The 13088-nt window shown below is 46.1% G+C and overlaps 1 protein-coding gene across 6 annotated transcripts in view; it reads right to left on the bottom strand.

The window, feature by feature from the left end:
- The window catches only part of LOC121000900 (CMP-N-acetylneuraminate-beta-galactosamide-alpha-2,3-sialyltransferase 4-like), a 295630-nt gene that overhangs the window by 76287 nt on the left and 206255 nt on the right, over window positions 1-13088 (bottom strand). For 3 of the 6 annotated variants that reach the window (XM_040431673.1, XM_040431688.1, XM_040431705.1), the window contains one exon: window positions 9065-9094. The exons of the other annotated variants lie outside the window; for them this stretch is intronic. The gene's annotated coding sequence lies outside the window, so the exon portion shown is untranslated. The remainder of the gene's footprint in view (window positions 1-9064; window positions 9095-13088) is intronic. 6 annotated transcript variants of the gene reach the window in all.

Here is a 13088-nt window from a genome sequence, read left to right as displayed (position 1 = left end):
GGGGTTAATTGTACTATCATATCCCCCTGTAAGAGATCAGGGCTGCCAGGCAGCAGGGGGCAGACCCCCCCCCCTCCCCAGTTTGAATATCATTGGTGGCCAGTGCGGCCCCCCCCCCCCTTTCCTCCCTCTATTGTAATAATTTGTTGGTGGCACAGTGTGCGCCCCCCCCTTCCTCCCTCTATTGTAATAATTTGTTGGTGGCACAGTGTGCGCACCCCCCCCCTTCCTCCCTCTATTGTAATAAATCGTTGGTGGCACAGTGTGCGCCCCCCATCGGCCCCCCCTCCCTCTATAGCATTAACAACATTGGTGGCCAGTGTGCGGCCTCCCATCACCATGGGAACGCCTCTATGTTAGAATATACCATCGGATTTGAGTTAGGCTACATTCACACGTCCGTGGTGTGTTGCGGACCCGCAAATTGCGGGTCCGCAACACACCAGCCCGTCACCCCCATAGAAATGCCTATTCTTGTCCGCAAGCTGCGGACAAGAATAGGATATGCTCTATCTTTTTGCGGAGCTGCGGACCCAAAATCGGGGCCGCGCTCCGCAATTGCGGCTGCAGACAGCACACTGTGTGCTGTCCGCATCCATTCCGTTCCCATAGAGAATGAATGGGTCCGCACCCATTCCGCAAAATTGCGGAAAGGATGCAGACCCATTTTGCGGACGTGTGAATGGAGCCTTAGATCGTCAAAACTCAGATCCGACAGTATATTCTAACACAGAGGCGTTCCCATAGTGATGGGGACACTTCAAGTTAGAATATAATAAGAACTGTGTACATGACTGCCCCCTGCTGCCTGGCAGCACCCGATCTCTTACAGGGGGCTGTGATCAGCACAATTAACCCCTCAGGTGCCGCACCTAAGGGGTTAATTGTGCGTATCATAGCACCCTGTAAGAGATCAGGTGCTGCCAGGCAGGGGGGGCAGACCCCCCTCCCCTGTATTTAACTCATTGGTGGCCAGTGCGGCCCCCCTCCCTCCCCTGTATTATTTTCATTGGTGGCCAGTGTGGCCTAACCTCTCCCCCCCCATTCCTAATTAAAATCACCCCCCCATCATTGGTGACCAGTGCGGCCTCCCCTCTCCCCCCTCCCCAATTAAAATCACCCCCCCATCATTGGTGGCCAGTGCGGCCTCCCCTCTCCCCCCCCCCTAATTAAAATCACCTTCCCCCATCATTGGTGGCAGTGGAGAGTTCCGATCGGAGTCCCAGTTTAATCGCAAATTATTTTCAATGGTATAATACTGCCAAGATGAAAAAGAAAAGCAAGCAAAAATAAAATGTCCATTGAGTTTAAAAAAATATCCCTTTTCGATGGAAGTGTCCCTTTAAACAGGTGATTGTAACATCAGGGTGAAGTGTTCACATTATCACAGAGCAGTTCCGTTCATTAGGCATTCAGGTAACAAATGTTTGTACGAAACAAGTCAGAGCAGGCAGCGAACAAAACACACCATAAACATCCAGAGCTTTCCTTTCCTGCCCCATAATATATTTCAGCAGTACGGCTGACCATTCACACCAACAGAGTATCTGACAAATTTTCTGACCAATCATTGGTCAGATGACCATTTACACACACAAATCTTTGGTTATACACACCAATTATTGGACAGAAATTGGTCAGATAATCTGTTGGTGTAATACAGCCATAAAGTACTAAAGGCACAGATGTGACATTTCCTTAATTCAAGTTTTGGGCATTTTTGGCGGCTGCAGCAAGACATATACCACGTTTCGTTACAATGGATCCGTGTAGATAATCACCCTGGTATCCAGAACAAGAAAAAAAATTGGACTGCTGATATTTTAAATTTACAAAGTATTGTCTAAACTGATATGCTATAACAAACCCTCAGATGTGTGAGCACAACTAGGTCAGGATTTGTGCTCCGTCTCCGAATTTAAACTATTCCTATTCACTGATAGCAAGCAGAGGTTTTCAAAATGGTGAGTAATTAAATAAAGTTGAAGAAATTCTGATGACACAATGATTTAGTATTAATCTTCACACTGATTAACAAAACATAAATTGTCATGTAGAGTCTGAAGGAACATTAGAATATGTCATCACATCATGTGGAATTTAAGAAGAGAACAATGATCGTACAGAGCTGATGGTAAAGAAATATCATTGGTGTTTGTCTTCTGGGAGGGGATGTCAACCCAACCTCATCCTCATAGAACAGCACATAGGTTAACTATTGAACCCTTAGCCTATCAGACAGAGATGAAAAAACAGCGGCATGTTCCTGATTATTCTGAAGGACAAGTTTGTGAACTTCTCCAAGGTCAACCCAGCAAACTGACGTCAGCCAATAAGAATAATAGATATGATACACACAATCTGAATCGTTCATGCTCTTGACAGCAAACCATATTTTAGAACAAAGAATATAAAACTTCCTTCCACATACAAGAATATAACTACTATAATTCTGCTCCTATTGTGGGGATTCGCTCTGGTAGACAGGATAAGCAGACGCTGTATAGAGGCACCAACCAGTTCTTAAATCAAACAGTTCAGTGTTTATTCACAATCTTGGCAAGTTCCTAAACAAAAAGTCACATTCAACACAAAAAGTCACCTTTTGATTTTGGTGTTAGTTTACAACCAGCTGGCAGTTCTGCCTCAAAGAGTCCATAAACAGACTTTAAGCAGCCTGTTTCCCCTCACACTGGTCTCATACCTCCATTCACAGCACAAGCCTCAGATCCCAATACAGAGATCATTTCTGCTGAACCCAGCTGTCTTTTAAAGGCAGCTAGGTGTTATTAAAACCCGGACCAGCACATGAGTCCAGTCCGGTGTTTGACCCCACCTGGCCGCTAATCAGTCCAGCAGCACACAATGGGAGGAAAATACCTGCCTCCCCATACAACTCCATTTACTTGTATAACTTTGAGGGGCTGAACACATGCCAAATAGTACACCCTGGACAGGGCATCCGCATTTCCCTGCAACCGGCCTGCTCTGTGTTCTACCGAGAACTTAAAGTTCTGTAAGGATAAGAACCACCTGTGACCTGGGCATTTCTCTCTTTGGCATCCACTTGAGAGGGGAGTGGTCAGTCACCAGGTAGAACTTTCTCCCCAACAAATAGTAGTGGAGAGACTCGAGTGCCCACTGGATAGCCAAGCACTCTCTCTCCACTATACTGTACCTGGTCTCGGCTGGGGTGAGCTTACGGCTTAGGAAGACAACGGGATGCTCCTCCCCGTTGACTTCCTGAGACAGTACAACACCGAGGCCTACTTCGGAGGCATCCTTTTGAACCACGAACTCCCTCTTAAAGTCGGGCATCACCAAAACCGGTGACCCACACAGGGCCAACTTCAAAGCGGAAAAAGCCTCTTCCGCCCGATCATCCTAGCGGACCATATTGGTTCGTCCCTTCAAGAATTCTGTCAAAGGTGCAGCTAGAGTAGCAAAGTGGGGGACAAACCTTATGTAATAGCCCACCATTCCCAGGAATGACTTTACTTGCCTAGCGGTGACAGGTTGGGGCCAGTTCCGTATCGCCTCTATTTTGTTCAATTGGGGTTTGATGAGTCCCAATGACATATCCTAGGTATTTAGTCTCCACTAACCCTATCGCACATTTTTTGGGGTTAGCGGTTAGTCCAGCCTTCCGAAGAGAGTCCACTACGGCCTACACCTTGGGCAGGTGACTCTCCCAGTCGGTACTATGAATGACAATATCGTCCAGGTAAGCCGAGGCGTACCTACGATGGGGACGATGTACAATGTCCATTAATCTTTGAAACGTGGCGGGGGCGCCATGAAGGCCAAAGGGTAACACCTTATACTGATACAGCCCCTCAGGGGTGATGAAGGCAGTTTTTTCTTTGGCAGCCTCCATTAAGGGCACTTGCCAGTACCCTTTGGTGAGGTCCAAGTCTGAGAAATACCTTGCCTGTCCTAACCGCTCGATTAGCTCATCCACCCAGGGCATGGGATATACATCAAGTTTAGAAATCTCATTTAATTTACGAAAATCATTACAGAACCGTAATGTCCTGTCTGGCTTGGATATTAGAACTATTGGGCTAGCCCACTCACTTTTAGACTCCTCGATGACATTCAAGCCTCAGCATTAGCTGCACTTCCACCGAGATGGCTTTTCGCCGAGCCTCGGGCACCCGGTATGGCTTTAACCAGACATTTGCCTGGGGCTTGGTGACAATATCATGCTGGATTATGGAAATGTGTCCAGGGAGTTCTCGGAACACATCCTGAGCCTGAGCCTGTTTAGAGGAGAGTCTGTCAGCAATTCTTATTGTGGCAACCGCTTCCCCTGCAGCAGACAGAGGGGCCAAAACCTCTTCCCCTAGAGAAACCGACCGCGGTCTGTTTTCAGCAGAGATCTCCCTATCCTTCCAAGGTTTTAGTAGATTAACATGGTAGACCTTTTCCGGCTTTCACCGCCCTGGCTGGTGTACCTTGTAATTTACATCTCCAATTTTCCCTATTACCTCGTAGGGACCCTGCCACCAAGTCAAGAACTTACTGTCCACTGTCAGTACCAGAACCAAGACCCGATCACCCGGGTTAATGCTCCGGACTCGAGCCTGCCGGTTATAGATTCGACTCTGGGCTCGCTGATTGCCTCCATATGTTCCCAAACCAGAGGCAACACGGTCTCTATCCGTTCTTGCATCTGGGTGACGTTTCCAATAACACTTTTATATGGAGTGGGCTGTTGTTCCCATGCCTCCTTGGTTACGTCCAACAGCCAGCGAGGATGTCTGCCATATAACAGTTCGAAGGGCGAGAACTCAGTAGAGGCCTGGGGCACCTCTCGCACTGCGAACATGAGATAGGCCAGGAGGAGGTCCCAGTCCCATCTATCTTTGGACACCACTCTTTTTAACATATTTTTTGGTTAAACCTTTCTACCAGCCCGTTCGTTTGCGGATGGTAGACGGACGTCTGTAACCGTTTTATGTGTAGCAATTCCCTCATGACCATGGGCATGGTCCGTCAAAACTTCTTGGGTAGTCCTACGCAGGAAAACATCTCCATTAACTCTTTAGCTATGAGTTTGGCTGATGTATGCCACAGTGGCACTGCCTCTGGGTACTGGGTAGCGTATTCTAGGATGACTAAAATGTGTTGGTGCCCTCTAGCAGACTTTGGTACTGGTCCTATGAGATCCATAGCGATTCTTTCAAACAGGACCTCGATGATCGGGAAAGGTACTAAGGGACTACGGAAATGGGGCTGGGGGCTAGTTATCTGGCAGGTCGGGCAAGACTTACAAAACTCTTCCACCTCTCTAAACATACTGGGCCAGTAAAACCGCTGTAGTATACAGTCCTGTGTTTTCTGCAATCCCAGATGACCCCCGAGAACATGTTGGTACACTAGATCTAGTACCAGTTTGCGATAAGCCTTGGGCACCACCAACTGTTCCACATTCTCCCCCCGTAGTTGGTTGCCCCGATACAGCAAATCATGGAGAACCACAAAACGCGGAAATATTGACTCGGTCCCTGGTTGTTGCGGTTCTCCATTGATCATTAACACATTTTCCCAGGCTCGGTATAATGTGGGGTCCCTGTGTTGTGCTGTATCGAAATTATCACCGTCGTCCACCTCCCCCAACCATCATATTCAACAGGGTTGTTCCCCCTCATCCACCGAAGTGGCAGTCACCCCTACCGCTGGCCCTTCGGCCTCGGGATCCAAGAGTTCTGGCCTCCCACTTGAGCAAGGCCAATCCCCTGGGGTTATCCCTGACTCTTGGGGACCGATAAGTCTCATAGCTGGCCACAGTTCCGGGAAGCCCGGGAAGTCTCTTCCTATTATTAGTTCATAGTGTAGATTTGTGGCGACGGCCACTTCATGAATCCTCCTGCCGGCAACCGTGGTTAAACACACCAGAGCGGTGGGGTAGTCTTTTAAGTCACCATGTATGCACATTACCTCGACTTTCCGGCCAGTAAACTCAGCGGGTCGCACCAGGGTAGCCCTTACCAGGTTCACAAGACTCCACGGGTCCAGCAGAGCTACCGCTGGAGTGTCTCCCACTTCTACCTGGCACAGGTGATCTAGAGACTCCCTGGTACCTGTTGCACACAGTTTCCTGGCATATAGCGACCGACAGTAGCCATAGTTAGTGTCCATGGGCTCAACCCTTTGGGGACAGTCGGCCCTTACGTGACTAGGCTCATGACACCGCCAACAGATCACCGGAGCCAGGTCCGCAGTGGGTATCTCCCGGGCGGGCTTTTTCGGCTCCAGTCTCCGAGTCTGGGGTGGGGATTGTCGGGGTTTAACTGCCCCTTCCCGAAAGAGCCCCCCTTTAGTTTCCTGGTAGCCTCATATCGTTCAACCAGGTACAGGTCAAGGGCATTAACAGGAGACGCCTGGCCAATCCAATGCTGAAGAGGGTATGGCAACGCCCTCCAGAACATATCAGGTAAAATACGGTCCAACATAGCAGTGGGACTCAGTACGTCTGGTTGTAGCCATTTTTGCAATAGGTGGAATAAAGCATAATACTGGGGTCTCGCGGGCTCAGCCGGGTAAAACTCCCACTGGTGCACCCTCTGGGCCAGGACGAACACATTCACCCCCAGCCTCACCCTTGACTTTCTGGTAATCGGCCGCTTGCTTGTCTGGCAGGGTGGATTTGATTTAAATCACGATTTAAATCACTAGTCAGTAAGACTTGATTTAAATCATAGTTTTCTACATAAAGACTAATTCTTGCTGGTATAACTTACAATAAACCGACTGTGGTACCCAGACCCGAACTTCTTTACAGAAGTTCAGGTTTGGGTTAGTTGTAGTGTAGATTGTATTATTTCCCCTTATAACATGGTTATAAGGGAAAATAATAGCATTCTGAATACAGAATGCATAGTACAATAGGGCTGGAGGGGTTAAATTTTTTTTTTTTATAATTTAACTCACCTTAATCCACTTGTTCGAACAGCTCGGCTTCTCTTCTGTCTTCATCTGTGAGAATAGGATCTTTGATGACGTCACTGCGTTCATCACATGGTCCATCACATGATCCATCACCATGGTGATGGATCATGTGATGAGTGTAGTGACGTCATCAAAGGTCCTATTGCTCACAGATGAAGACAGAAGAGATGCCGGCTGCGCGAACAAGTGGATTAAGGGGAGTTCAATTATTTTTTTATTTTTTTTTAACCCCTCCAGCCCTATTTTACTATGCGTTCTGTATTCAGAATGCTATTATTTTCACTTATAACCATGTTATAAGGGGAAATAATAATGATCGAGTCCCCATCCCGATCGTCACCTAGCAACAGTGTGTGAAAATCGCACCGCATCCGCACTTGCTTGCGGATGCTTGCGATTTTCACGCAACCCCATTCATTTCTATGGGGCCTGCGTTACGTGAAAAACGCACAAAGAGGAGCATGCTGCGATTTTCATGCAACGCACAAGTGATACGTGAAAATCACTGCTCGTGTTCACAGCCCCATATAAATGAATGGGTCAGGATTCAGTGCGGGTGCAATGCGTTCAACTCACGCATCGCATCCACGCGGAATACTCGCCCATGTGAAAGGGGCCTTAGGCCATACACGCTCCTCTGGAATTCTGGGAGGGAAGAAATGTAAAGGAGCTCTTAACAAGCTTTGCCTCTAATGCCACCAGATGTAAGGCAGCTATCCTATAAGTCAATATTCAGCTCTTAAAATAAGCCTTGAGACATGACTTGGATATTAAATAAGCCAGCACCTCATCTGCAGACAGCTGTTTCGGACACAGGCCTCCTACCCAGTTAAGCCAGTACTCTCTGCTCTGCACTGATGAGGGGCAATCACCCCAAAATAGCTGTCTGCAGATGAGATGCTGGCTTATTTAATATCCAAGTCATGTCTCAAGGCTTATTTTAAGAAGTGAATATTGACTTATAGGATAGCTGCCTTCCCTCCCATTGTGAATGGATTAATGGAATTAATTTACCCAAAAAATTAAACATATACAGCCTTAATCTACATAATTAAAAAACTAATCTTTATTTTCATGATAGAATAACCTTTGGATGGTAATAGATTTTCCTCAAAAAGCATTTTATATAAAAAAAAATCTGAATAAAATTTAAAAAAAAAAACAGATTTTTTAGATTTTTTTAAAAAAAACAACATTGATTTTTATCCACCCTGTTGTCTGGTAAGTCAAAATACACCTGTTGGGACCGGAGCAACGACCTCAGCCCACTGATCTTGGTGTAGATTCTCCCTCACGGCCACTTTCTTGAATACCGCCAGGTAGATTTCGACATCATCCATGGGTGCCTTCTTGGGGATCGCCGTACGAACTGCTTTCCGGGCATCGTGAACGCTCGGGGATGCTCCTGCCGTCTGTAGAGCCATCACGTGTTGCAGCAGCAGCTGGTTTATTTCTTGCCGCTGCTTATTAGCTTCCCGCTGTTGCAGGTTAGCCTCCAAGAGGGCCTTCATTACAGCTTCCATTTTGCTGAGTAACACGGGTTGAAATTTAGCTGGTTTAATCCAGGACATACATACGTGCCCAGAGGAAAAAAATATATAATATTTCAGCTTATACGCCAGCCTCAATGCGATATCCCACATCCTCCACTAATTGTGGTTATTCGCTCTGGTAGACCGGATAAGCGGACGCTGTATAGAGGCACCCACCAGTTCTTAAATCAAACATTAAATTTTTTGTTATGAAAAAAAACAAAACAAGTGGATGGTTTGCTGGATATGATTTTTTAGAGTCACTCTATGTATTCTACTTCCTGTCCTGGCTCTTTTGTTTCCTCTTTGACTTTTAGCACAACAAACAGACTTCCTGAACTCTCTCCATCAGACCATCGCTGCGACCAGAGATAGCCCCACTGTAGTGACTCAATTAGAAAATCACTTATTACACTAATCAATGCAGTGCTCTTCTGTAGGCATCTTTAGCTAGGCCTATCAAGAGAACACTAGAGCTGTCATACTGTTGTCCCAACTCTACACCTACTATTATCACGATGATTATGCTTCAGATAACATCTTCGCAGCACTTTAGCAGTAAACTAACTGTAGGTTACCTATCTATATAGGAGGTGTTATCATTTGTGCTAAATGAACAGAAAGACAGTAATTTGCAAATTATTTTCAATGGTATAATACTGCCAAGATGAAAAAGAAAAGCAAGCAAAAATAAAATGTCTATTGAGTTTAAAAAAATATCCCTTTTCGATGGAAGTGTCCCTTTAACAGGTGATTGTAACATCAGGGTGAAGTGTTCACATTATCACAGAGCAGTTCCGTTCATTAGGCATTCAGGTAACAAATGTTTGTACGAAACAAGTCAGAGCAGGCAGCGAACAAAACACACCATAAACATCCAGAGCTTTCCTTTCCTGCCCCATAATATATTTCAGCAGTACGGCTGACCATTCACACCAACAGAGTATCTGACAAATTTTCTGACCAATCATTGGTCAGATGGCCATTTACACACACAAATCTTTGGTTATACACACCAATTATTGGACAGAAATTGGTCAGATAATCTGTTAATTTAAGGTGTAATACAGCCCTAAAGTACTAAAGGCACAGATGTGACATTTCCTTAATTCAAGTTTTGGGCATTTTTGGCGGCTGCAGCAAGACATATACCACGTTTAGTTACAATGTATCCGTGTAGATAATCACCCTGGTATCCAGAACAAGAAAAAAAATTGGACTGCTGATATTTTAAATTCACAAAGTATTGTTTAAACTGATATGCTATAACAAACCCTCAGATGTGTGAGCACAACTAGGTCAGGATTTGTGCTCCGTCTCCGAATTTAAACTATTCCTATTCACTGATAGCAAGCAGAGGTGATTGATTAATTAAATAAATAGCAAAATGGTGAGTAATTAAATAAAGTTGAATAAATTCTGATGACACAATGATTTTGTATTAATCTTCACACTGATTAACAAAGCATAAATTGTCACGTAGAGTCTGAAGGAACATTAGAATATGTCATCACATCATGTGGAATTTAAGAAGAGAGCAATGATCGTACAGAGCTGACGTAAAGAAATATCATTGATGTTTGTCTTCTGGGAGGGGATGTCAACCCAACCTCATCCTCATAGAACAGCACATAGGCTAAGGGTTCAATAGTTAACCTATCAGACAGAGATGAAAAAACAGCGGCATGTTCCTGATTATTCTGAAGGACAAGTCTGTAAACTTCTCCAAGGTCAACCCAGCAAACTGACGTCAGCCAATAACAATAATAGATATTAGGGATCGACCGATATTGATTTTTTAGGGCCGATACAGATACCGATAATTTGTGAACTTTCAGGCCGATAGCCCAGGGCTTGACAAATTTCCTTGGAATCTAGGAGCCAGCTAAAAAAGTTAGGAGCCAGGCAGAGCCGCGTCATAAAATCTATATTGCAATATAATTTTAAGCATGTGCGATATACACTCACCTAAAGAATTATTAGGAACACCATACTAATATGGTGTTGGACCCCCTTTTGCCTTCAGAACTGCCTTAATTCTACGTGGCATTGATTCCACAAGGTGCTGATAGCATTCTTTAGAAATGTTGGCCCATATTGATAGGATAGCATCTTGCAGTTGATAAAGATTTGAGGGATGCACATCCAGGGCACGAAGCTCCCGTTCCACCACAACCCAAAGATGCTCTATTGGGTTGAGATCTGGTGACTGTGGGGGCCATTTTAGTACAGTGAACTCATTGTCATGTTCAAGAAACCAATTTGAAATGATTTGAGCTTTGTGACATGGTGCATTATCCTGCTGAAAGTAGTCATCAGAGGATGGGTACATGGTGGTCATGAAGGGATGGACATGGTCAGAAACAATGCTCAGGTAGCCCGTGGCACTTAAACGATGCCCAATTGGCACTAAGGGGCCTAAAGTGTGCCCAGAAAACATCCCCCACACCATTACACCACCACCACCAGCCTGCACAGTGGTAACAAGGCATGATGGATACATGTTCTCATTCTGTTTACGCCATTTGAATGTTCTCATTCTGTTTACACCATTTGAATGTCTCAACAGAAATCAAGACTCATCAGACCAGGCAACATTTTTCCAGTCTTCAACAGTCCAATTTTGGTGAGCTCGTGCAAATTGTAGCCCCTTTTTCCTATTTGTAGTGGAGATGAGTGGTACCCAGTGGGGTCTTCTGCTGTTGTAGCCCATCCGCCTCAAGGTTGTGCGTGTTGTGGCTTCACAAATGCTTTGCTGCATACCTCGGTTGTAACGAGTGGTTATTTCAGTCAACGTTGCTCTTCTATCAGCTTGAATCAGTCGGCCCATTCTCCTCTGACCTCTAGCACCACAAGGCATTTTCGCCCACAGGACTGCCGCATACTGGATGTTTTTCCCTTTTCACACCATTCTTTGTAAACCCTAGAAATGGTTGTGTGTGAAAATCCCAGTAACTGAGCAGATTGTGAAATACTCAGACCGGCCCGTCTGGCACCAACAACCATTCCACACTCAAAATTGCTTAAATCACCTTTCTTTCCCATTCTGACATTCAGTTTGGAGTTCAGGAGATTGTCTTGACCAGGACCACACCCCTAAATGCATTGAAGAAACTGCCATGTGATTGGTTGACTAGATAATTGCATTAATGAGAAATAGAACAGGTGTTCCTAATAATTCTTTAGGTGAGTGTATATCGCAATATATTGTTTTTTATATTGGGGGGAGGGGGGTGTTTAAACTTTTTTTTTTTTTTACTTTTTATTTAATAACTATTAGCCTCCTTAAGGGCTAGAACCCTTGTCATATTCACCCTAATAGAGCTCTATTAGGGTGAATAGGACTTTACACTCTCCCTGCTGCCCTGTGCTTTGTGCACACAACAGCAGGGAGCTGACCATGGCAGCCAGCCTATCATGTGCCCCCCCCCTCTGATCAGCCCCCCCCTCCTCTGATCAGCCCCTCCAGCCTCTCCCTCTTATCAGCCCCCTCTGGTAACAAACCCACCCCCCCTCCCTCCCCAGTATTAATCATTGGTGGCAGTGGCCACATGGTCCCCTTCCTCCTCCCCCCCCATCATTGGTGGCAGTGGGTAGTTCCGATCGGAGTCCCAGCAGTGTAATGCTGGGGCTCCGATCGGTTACCATGGCAGCCAGGACGCTACTAAAGTCCTGGCTGCGATGGTATGTTAGTGAGCAGCATTATACTCACGTGCGCCGTGATCGCTAGGAGCTCCTTCTTCTCATAGGTCTGTGCGGCGCAATGCTAATGCTATAAGCATAAGCAATGAGCAGCACAGACAGAAGAAGGAGCGCCCGGCGGCCACGGCGCACGTGAGTATAATGCTGCTCACTAACATACCATCGCAGCCAGGACTTCAGTAGCGTCCTGGCTGCCATGGTAACCGATCGGAGCTGCCCACTGCCACCAATGCAGACAAACATTCCCGGCACCCGACCTCTGACGGGACGCTGTGATCCGCGCGATTAACCCCTCAACTGAGGGGTTAATCGCGCGGATCACAGTGTGCAGTCATTGTTAACGTGTATTTTATTTTATTTTTTAAAATCTTTCTTTCATTTATACTTAATATTTTTTTTATTTTTTTTTACAAACTTTTAGCCCCCTTAGGGACTAGAACTCTTGTCCTATTCACCCTAATAGATCTCTATCAGGGTGAATAGGACCTCACACTGTCCCTGCTGCTCTGTGCTTTGTGCACACAGCAGCATGGAGCTTACCATGGCAGCCAGGGCTTCAATAGCGTCCTGGCTGCCATGGTAACCGATCGGAGCCCCAGGATTACACTGCTGGGGATCCGATCGGAGGAGCAGGGTAGAGGGGATCCTGTGGCCACTGCCACCAATGATTAATACTGGGGGGGGGCGCACTGCGCCACCAATGTTTTTAATACTGGGATGGGGGTGGGGGGTGCACTGCGCTACCAATGATTAATACTGGGGGGGGGCGCACTGAGGGGTTAACTACCGCAGATCGCAGCTACCGCTTATAGAGGTCGGGAGCTGGCTATATGATTCTGCAGCCAGCTCCCGCCTCCTGTATATGAATAAATGAAAGACTTATCTTCATTGGTGGCGCAG

The sequence above is a fragment of the Bufo bufo genome, chromosome 1 (genome assembly GCF_905171765.1).
Source record: "Bufo bufo chromosome 1, aBufBuf1.1, whole genome shotgun sequence".
Classification (NCBI taxonomy): domain Eukaryota; kingdom Metazoa; phylum Chordata; class Amphibia; order Anura; family Bufonidae; genus Bufo; species Bufo bufo.
Note: the sequence above shows the minus strand (reverse complement) of the source record. Positions and strands in the feature narration are given on the sequence as shown.